Source organism: Dasypus novemcinctus, unplaced genomic scaffold (genome assembly GCF_030445035.2).
Source record: "Dasypus novemcinctus isolate mDasNov1 unplaced genomic scaffold, mDasNov1.1.hap2 scaffold_634, whole genome shotgun sequence".
Lineage (NCBI taxonomy): Eukaryota > Metazoa > Chordata > Mammalia > Cingulata > Dasypodidae > Dasypus > Dasypus novemcinctus.
The window spans coordinates 17,449-29,887 of record NW_026688597.1 but is presented as its reverse complement, the minus strand read 5'-3'; the positions used below and the strand labels follow the sequence as shown (position 1 = coordinate 29,887).

The 12,439-nt window shown below is 42.1% G+C and overlaps 1 long non-coding RNA gene across 1 annotated transcript; it reads right to left on the bottom strand.

The window, feature by feature from the left end:
* Positions 1-5,075: 5,075 nt before the first annotated feature.
* Positions 5,076-10,474, bottom strand: LOC131277840 (uncharacterized). The gene is made up of 2 exons (XR_009184885.2): positions 10,086-10,474; positions 5,076-9,555 (listed from the first exon to the last, which is right to left on the bottom strand). It is a non-coding gene; the product is annotated as an uncharacterized lncRNA (long non-coding RNA).
* Between the last annotated feature and the right edge of the window lie 1,965 nt (positions 10,475-12,439).

Below are 12,439 nucleotides of genomic sequence, written 5' to 3'. Positions count from 1 at the left end.
GATTTTCTCTTTATCAAGAAGGCTATATAGAACGTGGATGGCAGGCGGCCTCAAAATTGTGGCTGACATGGGAGTAAAGAGCTTGCGAAGCCTTGGAGTTGGGCCAGAAAGAGGAGAGCTGAAGCAGCGCGGGGAGGAGGCCAGCCTCTCTCCACTGGGCCATGGTCAGAGCCGGCCAGCATTCCAGTTGGGATCTGCTCAGGACAGAGTCTGGTGGGAAAGGAGATGTGGTTGACAGTGGGGTGTATGAGAAAGAGAATAGAACTGGATTTGTATTTCATCTGTGCAACTTTCTAGCTATCAGAACTCTAGGGAATTGGGATCAACTCCTTGAGACCCAGTTTTCTCACCTGTAAAAATGGGCAAATAGCTGAACCTGTTGCACAGAACTGGGGTGAAGATGAGATGAGGCTATGTTTGCAACACAGTTGCTTTTTGCAGTGGGAGGCTGAGAATAGTCCTTGACAGGGAAGGGCTGAGGAGGCAGGTGGACCCAGGTGAAGTCCACCTTTTTCACTCACCCAGTTGAGTAAGTCACTTGGAACCTCAGTTTCCTTATATTGGGATAATAATAGAAAACCCTGCCCAGGGCAGTTGTGGTAATTAAGTTAAATAATAAATATAAAGAATTTAGCACAGTGCGTGGAGCCTAGTATGAGCTCAGCAAATAGAGGGTAATATTTTTTCAATCTGATTCTTATCCATCACAAGTTGGGCACAGAGGAGGTTCTCAGGGAACATTGACTCAATGCATGATGGATTAATGTATTCCTCAGGAAACAGATGGCGTCATCAAAATGGGTAATTTGGAGGAGAGTTTAGTAAAAAACATTAATGAACTAAAAACATATTTAAATCATAAAATAGCCATTAAAATTATACATACATGGACTATTTACAAGGATGTGGAAAGGGTATAGGAAAACCAGCATGGGGCAGTGCTGAATCATGTGGTCATGTATAATGGGAAGCAGTTACCACCTTGATGTCAATAGGATTATTGTACCACTACATGACTTTGTAGTGCAGTAAAATAGAGTGTATATGCCACCCCAGTGGCTTAGAACCATGGACTTGCTTAGGCCAATAGAATATGATGTAGGATGTGATATGAGCAGAGGCTAAATATGTGCATGGCTTGCCCTCTTGTGCTTCTGTCATTTGCCACAAGAAAAACATGTTCAAGGTTTCTGATGGCTCCAGAGTAAAGAAACCGGTGGGGGCAGATCTGAACCAAATAACAGCCTGGACTAAGTTCTGCTGAGCCCAAGAGAGCCAAAGCCCAACAGACCCTTGAGCAAAACCCCAAATGTTTACTTTTATTGCCATTGTGATTTTGAAGTTGTTTGTTATATCATAAAACTAATACCCACCTATAGATTAGAAGAAGACAGGCACGGGGATGTGTGATTACTGGATTGGAATGCTTAACAGGAGCTGTGACTTCAGTGAAGGGGAACAGATGGCTCAGCTTTACTCCCTTCTGTCTCCTACCAGTGCCTCCCATCCATTGGCTGGACTGGATGTTGGGAGCAAGGATGCCACTGATGAGCCAGTAAAGATCAGTACCCCAGGGCACAAAGCAATGTGGAAAAGGGTGGAGGGTGCATGTGGAAGGGCAAATGGAAATTATCCAGCACAGTTAAAAAGGAAGGCGGGTGGGTGCAAAGAGATCCCATCTGCAGCTCTTTGGGTATTTTCTTCCCAACTTTTTCTTGATTTTCCAGCTTTTCCCTTATTCTGTATTAACACTGAAAACATTATTTGGGATCACTGTGGAGTTAGTCAGCAGGGCCTCCTTGAACAACTGTACAATTATTTCATATTTTTTCCCTCCCGAGCCCATCAGTCAAACAGGAGGTGTTCCCAAAATTATTTTGGCTGAGGGGGAGATTGAGGGAACATTTTCTTCATTTAACTTTCTCCTTCTGTTGCCTCCCAGTGTCTTTACAAACCATGTGGTCCTGTGTGTCATTCATAAGAGTCCCAGCTCCAACCTGTCCTCTATGATTTTCTTGCCAGTCAAAGGAACTGGGTTTCCTTTTTCTTAAATAGAAGCAGTTTAGCACAAAAGTGCATACCAAGAGTTTTAGGTCAGACCTAAGTGTTTTTAAAGCCCAGCTTTCCTTGTTAGCAACTGGGTGATCTTGAGTAGGTGACCTCACCAGAGCTTCTGATCCAGTGGAAGATTATCAGCATATATTATCAGCACCCATTTCATAGGGCCGCTTTGAGAATTAAATCTTATATACATTAAAGCCCTTAGCACAGCACTTTGTCAGTGCTTAGTAAATTATAATTATTACACACTTCCTTAATGAGGTCAGGAGGAAGGATGTGGCCCTGGACTGGGCCTGAGATTGGCACGGAATGCTTTATTTGATGCCACAGCATCTGGCTTCACATCCGTGAAGTTGGGAGAGTTATGCATAGTTCTGTCAGTGCATTCCATTGGCTCTTGGAAAAGCAAAACACCCCTCCTTTCCAGGCAGGTAGGAGCTGAGGCACCCTTCAGCCTCCCAGGGGTTCTGGCACACCTGGCAGGTCACTTCTCATGGGAAAAATCACTCTGGTGCCAGTCCTGGGGAATTTTAATTCTTCCCTTTGAATCTACATTTTTAGGTGTCAATTAAATGGTGAATTTTGGCCAGCCTGAACCTTTAGGTAAGGATTTGCATAATATAAGTTGGTTGCAGAAGAAAAGCAGAGAATATCTAGGAAGATATTCAAATAGGAAAAAAACTGTTGTCAGTTACCACCCACCTATGTTTTGTCCATCACTGATCTAGCTACCCACTCATCCCTCTTCCCATTGCCCACCACATTCCCCATCCATCCATTCCTCCACCCATCCCATTCCTCTTTGAAACATCTATCACCCACTCCATCCATCCATCCATCCATCCATCCTTCTAATTTTTTGCCCCAGTCCCCATCCCATTCATTATCATCCATCCACCCTATCCAGGTACCTGCCCATCCATCCATCCATCCATCCATGTATCCATTCATCTACCACCCACCCATTCCATCTCTTCATTTATAAGGCATTTATTAGTTACCCATTTTGTGCCAGGGCTCAGGCTGTGGACCTGGCACACATGTGACCAAGACTAGATCCTTCTTCCAAGAAGGTTCAGTAGATCCAGAGATCTAATCTGAATTTTTAAAAAAGACAAAACTCAACTAACCTTATATAAGACATGACAAACAGAAGGTAGCATCTTATAGTAGTTATGCACATAGGGCTTTGAAGCCAGACCAACTTGACTTTGATTCAGGCTCTGCAATGCTAGGTAGATGTCTTGCACCAATCACAACATTTCTTTAAGCCTCAGTTTTCTTATCTGCTAAGTAGGAATAATATTTGTATCTACTTCAGAGACTCATGATCAGCATTAAACAAGTTAATGTTAGGGCAACTGTTGTGAGGTAACATCATGGGAAAGAACTAAAGACGTCCTCTAGTAACTGAAACCATCCTCCAGCTGGTAACCAGTAAAAAATGGGAACCTTAGTTCTACATCTGCAAGGAATTGAATTCTGCCACCAAGTCTGTGAACTTGGAAGGAGATGTTGAACTCCAGAAAGGAGCCCACCAACACCTTGAGTGTTGCATTGTGGGATCGTGAGTAGAGGGCTCACCATGCCAGGTCTGGACTTCTGACTCATGGAAAGTGTGAGATAATAACTGTGTGTTGTTTGAAGCTGCTTAGTTTGTATTAATTTGTTGCACAGCCTAGTGATACATTAACTAACTTGTCCATGGCTACACAGGTACTCACTGATAAAGCCAGGACTCAGAACAAGAGGAACCAACACACTTATGGAAAGACAACCAACCACAGGGGTTAAAATGCAAAAGATTTTTGATTACCAGTCATTTGACTGGAAAATTCACTTAATCAGAATCTTTAATCCCTGAGTCTTATGATCAGTCAGGGGTGTTCTGGATTTGAAATCAAGTTTCCTGTGGCATAGATAGAAATGCTGTGTAAGTCCTGAAGTTTCTGGAGAAGCACAGCCCCTGTAGAGTTGGGGAGAGTTCTTTATCAGATGTGATGCAAAGGTCTGATTCAGAACAGCTAGGTCTTTCTGCTTTGAACAGGTGATGGGGCCTGGTTATTGAAAAGTAGCCATCTGATTTTATGCCTGTGCCGTCTTTATCCCCAGAGGCCCACATGGGCTAAAATAACTTAATCCTGCAGACACATGACTTACTCCTTTTAAAGACAGAGAATGGCTTGGTGGTGTCAGTTGTATAACAATTTAATGGCTACCACTACCATATAAAAATAACCATATCAGCTTATGATTATTAAGTAATTTCCTGAACTTACCAAAGACTGTCAGAGACCTGTGGGTTTCCCAGGCAGGGTCTTAATTGGCACCTCTTATATCACTGCAAGAATACCTTGCTTTACTGCGCTTCACTTTATTGTTTTTCACAGATAATGCATTTTTTACAAATGGGAAGGATTGTGGCAACCCTGCTTCCAGCAAGTCTTTCGGTGCCATTTTTCCATTAGCATAGGCTCACTTTGTGTCTCTGTGTCATATTTTGAAATTCTTGTAATATTTTAAACTTTTTTATTATAATTATATTGAAAAATACAGTATGGTGATATCTGATCAGCCATCTTTGATGTTATTCTTGTAATTTTTGTAGGGCACCATGTACCATGCCCATATAAGATGGCAAACTTAAATGATAATTGTGTGTTTTCTGACTCCTCCATTCAACGAGCAGTTCCCCCATCTCTCTCTCTTTCATCAGGCCTCCCTGTTCCCTGCAATGAAACAATATTTAAATTAGGCCATTTTACACTGACCCTAAATGTTCAAATGAAAGAAAGAGTTGCACATCTGTCACTTCAAATCAAAACCTAGAAATGATTAGACATTGTGAGGAAGGCATGTCGAAAACTGAGGTAGGTCAAAGGCTGGGCCTCTTGTGCCAAACAGGTACACTGTGAGTACAAAGGAAAAGTCCTTGAAGGAAATTAAAAGTGCTACTCCAGTGAGTACACAAATTATAATAAAGTGACAAAACCTTACTGTTGATAGGGAGAAAGTTTTAGTGGTCTGGATAGAAGATTATACCAGCCACAACATTCCCTAATGCGTACCAAAGCTTAATGCATGCCAAGGCCCTAACTCTCTTCAATTCTATGAAGGCTGTAGAAACTGCAGAAGAAAGTTTCTAGCTAGCAGGCTGGTTCATGAGGTTTAAAAAAAGAAGTCATTTCCAGAACATAAAAGTGCAAGATGAAGCTGCAAGTGCTGATGTAGAAGCCACAACAAGTTATTCAGAAGATCTAAGATAAATGATAGCTACACTAAACAACAGATTTTCAGTGTAGATGAAATAGCCTTATGATGCCATCTAGGGCTTTCGTAGCTGGAGAGAAGTCAGTGATTGTCTTCAAAGCTTCAGAGGACAGGCTAACTCTCTTTTTAGGGGCTAATGCAACTGGTAACTTAAACTTGAAGCCAATGCTCATTTACTATTTATGCTAAGTATACTCTGTCTGTATTCTATAAATAGAAGAACAAAACCTGGATAGTAGCACATCTGTTTACATCATGGTTTACTGAATATTTTAAGCCCACTGTTGAGGCCTATTGCTCACAAAAAAAGTTCCTTTCAGAATATTACTACTTATTGACAAGGTACCTTGTCACCCAAGTACTCTGATGGAGATGTACAGTGAGATTAATGTTTTCATGCCTGCCAACACAACATCAGTTGCAGCCTATGGGTCAAGAAGTCATTTCATCCTTCAAGTCTTAATACTTAAGAAATACGTTTTGTAACACTATAGCTGCCATAGATAGGGATTCCTCTTGTTGGACCTGGGCAAAGTGGAAAGGATTCACCCTTCTAGATGCCATTAAGAATATTCGTGATTCATGGGAGGAAGTCAAAATATCAACATTCACAGGAGTTTGGAAGAAGTTGATTCCAACCCTCCTAGATGATTTTAAGGGCTTAAAGATTTCAGTGGGGGAAGTCACTGCAGATGCGGTGGGAAATGCAAGAGAACTAGAATTAGAAGGGGAGCCTGAAGATGTGACTGAATTGCTGCACTCTCATGATAAAACTTTGATAGAGGAAGAGTTGCTCCTTATAGATGAACAAATAAAATGGCTTCTTGAAATAGAATCTACTCTTGGTGAAGATGCTGTGAACATTGTTGAAATGACAACAGAGGTTTTAGAATATTACATAAACTTAGCTGATAAAGCAGTGGTAGGGTTTGAGAGGATTGACTCCCATTTTCAAAAAAGTTCTACTGTGTGTAAAATGCTATCAGACAACATTGCGTGCTACAGAGGATTCTTTCGTGAAAGGAAGAGTCAGTTGATGAGAACAACTACATTATTGTCTTGTTCTAATAAGACACCCCCATCTTCAGCAACCATCACCCTAATCAGTCAGGAACTATCAACACAGAAGCAAGACCTTCTACCAGAACAAAGATTACAACTCACTGAAGGCTCAGATTATGGTTAGTATTTTTTAGCAAAATATATTTTAAGTAAGGTATGTACATCGTTTTTGCAAATGTAATCTTATTGCATGCTTAATAGACTACTGATGGTATAAACATAACTTTTATATGCAAGGGAAACCAAAAAAAAAATTCATGTGACTTGCTTTATTGCAGTGGTTTCGAACCCAACCTGCGATATCTCCAAAGTATGCCTGTATTTTTAAAATATCCATTCATCATCTCTTTATTAAAGGTCAGGGAAACTTTGTATTAATAAAATGATATACCTCTTCCAAAGTCAGATTGTTGATTAGTTTCTTCATCCCAAAACTGTAGGGACAGGGGGACAGATTCAAGTCTACGCATTTAAACACAAGGACCATCATGGAATTAGCTACCTAAAAACATTGGGAAATTTCTTCCTTGTCTCTCTTCTATCATTCAGTTTTCCTTTGTGACTTCTTGGAGACATGTTAAAGTGACCAACATTTGGATCAGGAAATAAATCTCATTTCCTGCTTTCCGTAGCTCTGTGCTATGCACTAGTGCAGGGCAAAAATTCTTACAAGTCCAGAGCTGATACAGTGATGAATATTGGTAAATTTTTCACTTGTGTGAGTTGTCTGCTCTTGAGGGACAGGACTGATTCTCATTTTGCCCTTTGTTTGTGTGTGTAAACCTGAGTTAAGTGGTCCCACATTCCCAATCTAGTCCAAGGTTACTTTTGTACGCTCTGACTCACTGTCTTGCCCCTTAACCTTGTCTGTCTCTGCTGGGCACTCTAAATATACCCTCTCATCTTTCCCCACCTACCACTTCATGGAGCAGGGACTACTATTATGCCCATCTTCATGATGAAGAAACTGAAGATCAGAGAGGGGGACAAGACTTGCCCAAGCTCACATGGTCATTAAATGGCAGAGTTGGGACTTGAACCCAGGACAGACTGCCCCTGGAACCTATGATTTTATTCATATGTTGGATGTATACTTCTAGGGTTCAGCACTCATAGTTCCACATTTAATGCTTGTTGAGGGCAGTCATATCAAGGGTGAGCCCCAGAGTAGACTGTATGAAGGTAGGAATGAGCTACTTCCATTGGGAAAGGCAATGCAGGGAAAGGCATGGGGCAGTGCACACTTACCTGAGTCATTGCTGCCACTGGATACAGATGCCCTGCGAGGTTACTAGAACCTCAGCTGAGGCAAATCTCAGATTGCTCAATACTCATTTGCTTTCATACATTTAATTCCCTCATTCTTTAGGTTGTTTTGAGAATTTATAATTCCAAACTGTTTTAAGCACTGGGTGGTAAATTAGGTGAAGTTCCTGCTCTTATGGAACTTATATTCTCATCTGGGCATAAAATAAATAAGAAAACCAATGAAGAAAATAATCATAGAAAATAGTAAGGAATGTGAAGGAAGTATAGGGTGATGTGACAGAGAACAGCAGGGATTGACATAGAGCAGTCAGGCTAGACCTGTCTGAGAAGATTACAGCAATGGTGAGACCTAAAAGTTGAGAAGGAGGCAGACAGGCTAAGACTTGTAAAAGGAGCATTCCTGGTCCACGAAAGAGCAAGTGCAAAGGCCCTGAGGCAGGGATAAGTGTGGCCGAGCGGAGGAGGAGAAAGGATGCAATTGAAGCTGAAGCGCAGTGTGTGTGGTGAAAGAGCAGGGCCTTGGATGGAGTGATTTGGAGAGGTCAGCAAGGGTCAGTAGGGCAATTTAGGATAAGAAAAGGAACTTGAACTTTATCCTAGTGGTAACAGGGAGCCATAAAAAGGGGAAGCAGGTCCAGGTTACACTTTTCAGTGACTCTGATTGGCATGGGGAGAATGGGTGAGAGACTCAAGAGTCATCATAAGAACAGGAAGGAGCACTCCAGCAGCCCTGGGCCAGGGCAGTCTGATGGGTGTCTTGTTTCATTCTCCTGCAGCCACAGTAGTTTTCTTTCCAGTTTTTTTTTTTAACTCATTAAGCTCTTTCTTGACTTTCATCGGGAATACTATTTCAGCCCCTCTTTCTCTAACTAACTCCCCAACTCAGTTTTAGGCATTCTTATTCAACATCTTTATATCTGGGAAGATTTCTCTGAACAAGTCCAGGGGAGTGCTCTCTGTTAAACACTCATGGCCCCCAGTTCTTCCTCTTAGTAGCACCCATTGAGCTTGCAACTACTTGACCAAAGTGTCTACTCCTGCCTTCTTCTCCATGAGTTCCATGAAGGCAAGAACTGTATCATCACAGCCCCCAATAGAAAGCTTTCTGCAAATATGAAATAATAATATATTGACGTTAATGGCATTTTCAGATTTGTATTGCTGTCTGAAATGATTTCCCCCCTCCCAAGATAGATGGCTCTCTGGTCTGTTTGCTCATTGTTTTTTGGTCTTTGTCTGCTTGTTGTTTTTTGCTTGTTTGCTTGTTGTCTGTGTTTTTTTTTCTTTAGGAGACACCAGAACTGAACCCGGGACCTTCCATGTGGGAGGCGGTGCTTAACTGCTTGAGCCACATCCACTCCCTGCTTGTTTGTTTTGCTGGTTGTCTGCTCGTTGTTTTTGCTCATTGTTTGTCTTCTCAGGAGGTACTGGGAACTAAAACTGGGACCTCCCATGTGAGAGTTGGGTGCTCAACTGCTTGAGCCACATCTGCTCCCCTTAAATGGCTTTTAAACATTTCAAATGAGTGAGTTTTTAGAGCAATAACTACTATTGGCTGCATACTTTCTAGTGTTAAGCACATTAAATCCACTCTTCACTCATTTAATCAGTGAAATAAAATAGGGAGGTTCACCCCCATTTTTCAAATGAGGAAATGGAGGATGAGAATGGTTGAGTAACTTGCCCAAGGAGACATTTTTCTATGTGGTGGAGATACAAATTGAATCCAGGTCTGTTTGGATGCAAAGCCCAAGCTCTTCTGACCAGTCACTGCTGAAGATAGGCACAATCATTTCTTTGGTTAGTATTCACTGAGGGTCAGCTTTGGAAGCTCAGTGGTGGATGGGCATGTGATGTTGAATTAGCCAGTTCCTGTCTTCTAGAGCACAGCACCTGGTGGAAGAGATGAGACCTGGAGAGAAGTATCTGTGAAATGCAGTGGTTCACACAGCCAGTCCAGACAGCTGTTGTGATCAAAAGAATGCAGTCTTAACAGTCCCAGGAATCATTGTGAAATAACTCACATTCACTCCTCATACAAGGAAGGGGACTCATAGTCCACAGAAATATTCCTTAGCTCTCCTTTGTCCCTTGTCACCAATTCTCTCACATACCACAGCCACTCCCAAACCCCTCTGTCCAAGCTTCCCTCCAAACTGCCTTCTTCACTCTTAACTGAGGCACTACTTATCCTCCTCTCGTTTCCCTTTTCCTCCACATTGTACAATAGTAAGTTACCAAACAGCTGAAAAAACTCCAGCCAACCCTTTTGACAATCTGATGAAAGCCATTGAATGTCTCCCAGAGAAATTCTTACATACATGGATGTGCACATACACATGGACACATGCATACACATGTGCACAAGCACACACATTCACAAAGGCACACAGGCACACACATGCACATGCACACTCACGTACTGGTTTGGCTGTTGTTTCATGGGGTCCTCAGACTTTCTGAATCTCAGTCACGGCTTCTGGTTGAGAACCCCCCGTCATTGATGATCTGAAATGCCTTCAATTCCTTAGCATTTGCCAAATTGAAAAGAGCTTCTTGTCTTTCTGTGTGCATGAGAGAACTCCAGACAGTTTGTGCGAAAATAGATGCACCCCCAACCAACCAAACTCCATGCTTCCAACCTCAGAAGCTTGTCTTTCCTTCTAGTTTCCAGCTTGAGATGCTTTATCTTCCAGCGAGCAGGAAACTCTGTAATTAGGGTAGCAGATGACAAAGGCATTGCTGCTTCCTGGCACTTGACATACTAGCTGAAGGAGCTGGATCCAGCTCTCTCGGTTTTTAGTCTGGGTTCAGGGTCTGGATGAGGGTGGATTTGATTTGCCCACGTGGTATGGTTCTAGAGACAAAGTTCTCAGCCATCACACTGTGCCCTGCTGGGTGGCCCCGAGTTCCCCAGGATGTGAGGAAATAATTTGTGAACTATTTCAAAATACCAAAATTGACCAATTATTTGCTTTAAAAATCTGAGAACATTCTGGTTTATCCCTGTGATGATGCTGTCTTCACAGCCTTATTCTCAGTTGTGCTTTCCTTCAGCCAGGGGCCAGGCAGGAGTGGGGCACTGGAGGCCATCAGGGGAATTCTGAATATCTCTGGGATACCCACAGAACTCTTATCTTGCCCCTTCATGGTCCTGGAATTATTTTTGTCATGTTTAGAAAGGCTTTTGCTAACCTCAAGATTTTTTTAAAGCCACCGTTTTTCTACTTTTAGACCAGTATTCCCCAAAATGCAGTTATGACGACATCACCTTCAAGATTCTTGCCAGATCTTTGTTATACCTCATTATCTTTTATTTAAGATCTGTTCTAATAGTCAACTCTCTTTAGCCTTATCCTAAGTGGTAATATTCATGAAATCACATTAAAATTAGTATATAACTTTTAAAATGAAAATCCTTATCCACGTACCATCTAAAAACCATCCCCTCTACCCCAAGTGCTACACTTTGAGAACACACTGTTCTGATAAGTGCCTTCATGAACTGAAAAAAAAAAAAACTTTTTGATCTTTTTATTCATTTGTAAATTCCATTGCTGCTGCTTTTAAAATCATGTATTCAGTGCTTACTAGGTGCCAGGCACTGGCCTAGGCAATTTCATGCTCTTTATTTCATTTAATCCTTGTGACAAATCTTTGAAGTCGCCATTGTAGTCCCATTTTACAGATGGAGAAGAGATGTCTCAGAGAGGTCCGAGGGTCTTGCTCAGCTGTCTGCATGACCTGGGCGTCTTCCAGGTGCACAGAACCAGGCACCTCTCCATGGTGGTGGTAAACTCGCACACATGATGGGGATGCTGGTTGACCTCCTCAGGTATGCAGAGACTGAGTTTCTAAGGTGGCAGCAGTTCCTATAAACAGCCAAACTGCAGTGGTGACATTTGTTTGTGAAATATAATGCAGTGTTCCAGCAGCCAAGACTCTTTCCAAGAGTTTCTTAAAATCCAGCAGAATAAATATCAGATTTTTTTATTGCCCACCACATAATAGGAATATAACTTATTGCCATTGGAGCGCCAGGCTTTCGGCAGCAGCCATAAATCGGTGCTCCAATTGACTCCATATGTATTTAAGCAAAAGTCAGCCCATGTGGGGGAGCAGTGGATGTAATTGGAATATGGAATGGGGCTTTTGGATTAATTACCTTCTGAATATTAACTGTGCATTATGCTGATTTCCTTGTAAATATATTCAGAAGTCCCAGTGTATGTAGCTGACTCGTGCTTATACAATCAGAATAGCAGATGCCCTCAATGTGGGGTTTGAAACAGTCCCAACTGCAGTGTATGAGGTGGAGTTTCATTTCCCAGGAGAAAAAGAATATTCCAGCCCTTTCCTGAAGGCCTCAAAACATAGTGTACGTTTCCTGACAATAGGGGAAGGAGCCGTGTTTGTTTTCAACACTTAGGTTCATGGACTTTTCCCAAAGAACAAGGTCGTGTTCCGCCGTGAATTCTTGGGGATATTTCTGGCTTGAGTGCTTTGGGAATAGCCATGCTGTGAGGTTGTCTTTAGGGGTAAAGGAGGTGGACAGGTTAGGAGGTAGCAGAGGAGGAAATAGAATGGGGAACAGTGTGACAAGGAAACTAAATGCTTCCCAGCTCTGCTGAGCGGATTGCTGGGATGACCTTGCTTCACGAGTACAGATGACTTCCTACACGTTTACACACATCCTCATTCGCTTAGCAAGGCTTGTACCTGCAGAATCTCATCTAGCACTCATAGCAACTCTGAGAGGTAGGTGCTATGATTCCCA